General features: G+C 34.7%; 1 long non-coding RNA gene across 1 annotated transcript; it reads left to right on the top strand.

Moving 5' to 3' along the window:
* Positions 1-3,666: 3,666 nt before the first annotated feature.
* On the top strand, positions 3,667-4,979 carry LOC131153235 (uncharacterized). The gene is made up of 3 exons (XR_009136196.1): positions 3,667-3,955; positions 4,318-4,427; positions 4,588-4,979. It is a non-coding gene; the product is annotated as an uncharacterized LOC131153235 (long non-coding RNA).
* Positions 4,980-5,326: the final 347 nt, after the last annotated feature.

Here is a 5,326-nt window from a genome sequence, read left to right on the forward strand (position 1 = left end):
ATTTGAATATTGCAATGACAATCAAACACATTTTCAATATCATAACTTAATTAAACCTTCAGCTAACAAGTTTTGGGTGTTAACCAATCAACGTACTTTCTTTCGATTTCCGCAAGAGATCGATTAACCAACGTACTCCCTTTCGGTTTCCGTAAGCCCAAGAAAAAATTATGCCTTTTTAGGTTTACTTAAATTCTAATAAGTATTACTTTACGATTTCAAGTATTAAAACATTCACGCAAGTTATATTGTTGCTAAAATTAAAAGGAGAGTAAGGAAAAGAGAATAACACCACCACTTTTTACGAGGTTCGGCTTACCCCAGCCTACACCCTCACGTTACTAAGGAATTAACTAAATCTTGTTCCTTCCGGTTGGAACAAAAAACCTTACACAATTTACCCTCTTTTTCAGAAAGAGAAAAACCTCTCCAAGCACCAACTTGTGCTTGGTCCAACGACCCAATCAACCCTTTGAACCGTTCAAAGTACAAGAAGATGGAAAATAAATCTGCGTACAAAAAGTACTCTCAGAATTTAGAGCAGGTTGTACAAATTGAGATCTAAATAGTACTTCTAAAAGCCAAAGCAAAATAGAATATATGAAGTTCTAAAGTTTTAAAAGTCACCTATGGTTCTTAAAAAAAAATTGAATTGCAACCCGGAGCCGAGCTTTGATACTTTCAATCTACCAAAATGGTAGAATTCCTCTCCAGCAAAAGATGTGAGTAAATTGAACTCAAGGAGAATTTCTTTCTCTCCAACAAAATAATGTGGGTAGATGGAGCTCAAGGAGAATTTCAGCACAAGAAGAGTTTCAGCAAAAGACTTATTAATCTCTCTTCTTTTGTATTCTATCTTATGTATATTTTTCATTACCTAAGGTGGTATTTATAGGCTTTTTCAAAGATCAATGTCCCCATCAAGTTAGGTAATATTTGAAAAAAAATGTTGACTTAATTTTAAATTTCAAAATTTTTCATTAACCAAGAAGGTATCTATATGCTTTTTCAAATATCAATGTCCCCATCAAGTTAGGTAATATTTGAAAAAAAATTGTTGACTTAATTTTAAAATTCAAATTTTTTTATTACCCAAGGAGGTATTTATATGTTTTTTCAAAGATTAATATCCCCATCAAGTTAGGTAATATTTGAAAAAGAATTATTGACTTAATTTTAAAATTCAAAATTTTTCATTGCCCAATTAGGTATTTATATGTTTTTTCAAATATCAATATCCCCATTAAGTTAGGTAATATTTGAAAAAAAATTGTTGACTTAATTTTAGAATTCAAAATTTTAAAAGAGAACTTCCCGTTTGAGATTTAAAATCTGCTCCGTGCGGTAGTCATATGCCAAGACATGGCAGTCATCTGCCATGGTTAAATTTTAAAGCCGGAACACTGGTAGTCGTCTGCCAGGACACTGTCTTCAGTTTAAAACACTCAAACTTTGACAGTCGTATGTCCATAGACAGACAATAATCTATTAGGTGTCTGGCTTCTTTTTATTTTTGAAAACTTTTTTTCTTTTAAGACCTTTGTTGCTTTGATTTTAAAATTAAATATATTTTAAACTCTTTTAACAAGGTGTTTCTTAGTTTCTTTTGATTTATGAGAACTTTACGTATCTAAATGGCATTTGGTTTAAAAGTACTTACAACAGTCCTTCTAATTATGATCTCTTTAAATCAGTAGGTCCTTCAGCCTTTCAGCCTCTTGAGGTTCACTTTTGACTTTGGGTTTGCTTGCTCTTGAGTTCTTCATTTTTCATCCATTGCCTTTGATATTCTGAGGAGTTTCCACTAGATTAGCATTGAACTTTTAGTTTATCAACCTTGAGAGTCCTTTTACCTAAAAACACATTACTCAACACCACATGTTAAAGCATCCTTCATTTTGTTATTATCAAAACAAGATTGAAAAGCCTACTTAGGCCAATAGCATATGAATATGTCATGAAAAACAAGCATCATAGGGTCCTTCTATTGGTCATTTTGAGCTTCCAACTATATCATGTGAGCATGCATATTCAAATATAATCTAAAACAATACAACTGAAATGAGACTACATCTTCACTCATTTGCTCTTTAATTCTTTATGGAATGGACCAAGATATGTGAGCTTTATGTTCCTTGCGGCTTCCATTTTTCCTTTGCCATGTGTGCGTGCTTGAAGTATATACCTGTTCAAGTACTAAACGCACAAGGGAGATATTTGTGTTTTGTCATTATTAAAACGGGATCGGACTGAAAAAGTTAACACACCATAACATCATAGTGACATTCTAAATGCATCCTATGACATCTCCATAATCAAAATCCATGATAACATAGTTCTTTCTAGGGTTGGCCAGCAATACATTTGACATGTGTCATGGTTACCAGAATGTAGCACCATGACAAGGTGGATATAATAAGGGGTGTACTCCCACATAGGGGTGTCAACCACTTTAACGAGGACATCGGATACTGCATGGGAGAGCCTGTTACAATCTTATATTGGGCATTTGCTAAGAATATTTATGGCATATTAGGATGGTTTAGTTTAAAACTATGAAAGCCACCTTTTATCAAACAAAACCGTGAGAACAATGGGCCAAAGCATACAATACCTCATTAGAGTTGAGTGAAGACTGTTACATTTGGTATTGAGCTACAATTGGAGTAGTGTCATATGAGTAGATCTTACGTAGAAGTGTAGTTCTCACATGAAGGTGTGGGCCACTCTTATAAAAGCTTTAGATGTGGGATAGGAAAGCCTGCAATGATTCGGCATTATTTGTGTACTAAGGAGATATTGGATATATAAGTATGATTTAGGCTCCAACTACAATAGACAAATTTTATAGGCTAAAACTATGCGGTCAATGGATCAAAGCAAACAATACCTCGCCGACATTGATTTGATACCATTGCACTAATTTTTTTTTTTTTTAATTATTATTGTTTTGTTCTACTTAAGTAGGCTGAATATTTATTGATAATTAGTGTCCAAAAAAAAAAAATTCTTTAAAAGCATAACTTGTCACCTGGCTAAAAGAATAGCATAAGAAACCAAACATTTCATAGCTAACTTCCTAGATTATAATGATTGCAATACCCTAAACTGAACCAACCACATTCCACAAATTCAAGTTTGTTTCTTGGATAAGCAAATAAAAGGAATGGCAATAGAACCAATCCATAAATTCATGACCATAAAGAGATAGATCTGATTCTGTTAGTCATGACCATAAAAGAGATAGATTTGATCCTGTGAACATCCTTGCAATCTTTTACCAATGAAAGAAAAGAGGGAACCTTTTCCTCTTCTTCTCAACTCATATACATTGTTTACAATATTATTTACTTCACTATCAATTTTGGAAATTGAATCTGTATTTATATAGACTTTAAAAGAACTAAATATAATTTTATATTACACACAAATTCAAATTCAAATCTCAAATTCTACAGCACCAACACTATAAAACTTAGATTTTTTATAGTGTAGAGTGTATTTGGCTAGTGGTTCTAACCTGCAATTTAATCCACTGATAAAGCTCCCTTTTTGCCAGCGAATTTGATTTTCGTTTGAGAAACCACTGGCAAAATATTTAGTTTGACGCCAAAACATCACGCCAATTCTTTACCACAAATTGGACTATTTATTGGTGTCATTTTGCAACAACAATGACGTCGTTTTGCCTACATCCCTAACTCCTTATAAATCGTCGGTTGCTATTTACTCCAAAACAGTCCGAACGGCCGCGTGGGAATCTCTTGCGCTTGCCATGGCGTGCCTCCCAGGCTCCCACCATTCTCAACGGGCACCCTCTCCTTCTCGAGCTTTCAGCTTCATTCAAAGCCTTCCAGTTAAGATTCGTCGTGCACAAGAGGATCGTCGTCGATTCTGCAAGTCGCCGTCACCGATTCGTGCATTTCGAAGCCCTTCTGGTCGCCGTCGATTTTATGTACTCTCTCTCTCTCATTTGATGGAGTGACAATGGGGTTCTGTTTCTTATTGATTTGTCTGATTGTGTCAACATGGCTGTTAGGCGTTTGTGAAAATGTCTCAATGAAGAAAATGTGATACCAGCTGTGTGTCTCGATACTGACACCGCCACTTTCCTACTCCCCCTCCCCAATAGGCTTGAAGAGTCGTGATTGTCACATTCTAAGTTTTTAACTTCTCACTATCTCCTTAGAAGTTTATGAATTTGAAAAAGTGCTACCACTAGTATAAGGTGGCTGCTTTTAGGAATATTATCCAACACAACTTCAATTTTATTTTTAAAACTTCTGAGCCTCTTATGTTTACGGTTCTTTGCTGAAGGGAGTTTTCTTTGTCCAAGAAAAAGAAGTCCTTCTGGTCACTTCCTACGCTGCATCAATTCAGACTTTGACATTGTAACAGCAACTTTGACAGGATCTTAAAGATAATATGTACGTATATACATATTTTTCAACTAAAATTCTTTTGTCTTTGTCAAGTGCCAAATTGTGTTGTTTTCCTTTTTATTTTCTTCCTTGTTGATATCTAATTAAAAATTGCATGCCTTTAGAGTATGGTTTCCTCTAAACAGGTTTATTTGTCTTCCAACAGGGCCAAGATGTTGTTGTCAAGACTAATTAGATCTTTTTTATTTATTTACTTGTTAAAATTCATCGGATCCTTTGGCAGATGTGTCAATGGCAGAATTCAAATCTAAGCTTGTTGAGTAGTACAAGTGATCAAAGTATGCAAAAAGGGCAAAAGCCAAGATTCAAGAAATATCGGCTACTATAAGCTTTTCAAAATTTGAAGTTGTATTAAGGCCCCCTTTATTTATTTGGATCAAGGTGGTGCTGTTTTAGTGCTGCCTTAACATGCAATTCCTTTCTCTATAGTTTTTGTTTTAAAACCATCCACTGTGCTGTGTCTTCAGATAAGAATTTCTGTTAAAACTCTTTAATATGCCAAAAATTGCAAGAATGCCTAAGCTGCTTTCCTGTTAACTTTAAGAGCTGCAAGACTAATTATTCACACCAAGTGGAATTCAAGAAGAAAACTCAACATGTCTAGAGATGTTGGATATTATTGGCTAAGGATAGCCATATATATTGTGGTATCCATCTGCGTCGGTAGAATCTATTTCGGCATTGGCACCAACTATACTACAATCTTGGCCAGGGGAGCCTGTGGTGGATTTATAGCGGGTTTTATGACATTCATGTTTTAGAGGTTTCCCATTCTTCATTGAAGAAATGAAGGTAAACAACTTACTCAACTCTTATTGTTCAAAATAGGCTGATTGCTTGTTGATATGAACTTCTGCTATTCCCTGTGGTGGCTGTGAGTAAAC

The sequence above is a fragment of the Malania oleifera genome, chromosome 4, assembly GCF_029873635.1.
Source record: "Malania oleifera isolate guangnan ecotype guangnan chromosome 4, ASM2987363v1, whole genome shotgun sequence".
NCBI lineage: Eukaryota > Viridiplantae > Streptophyta > Magnoliopsida > Santalales > Ximeniaceae > Malania > Malania oleifera.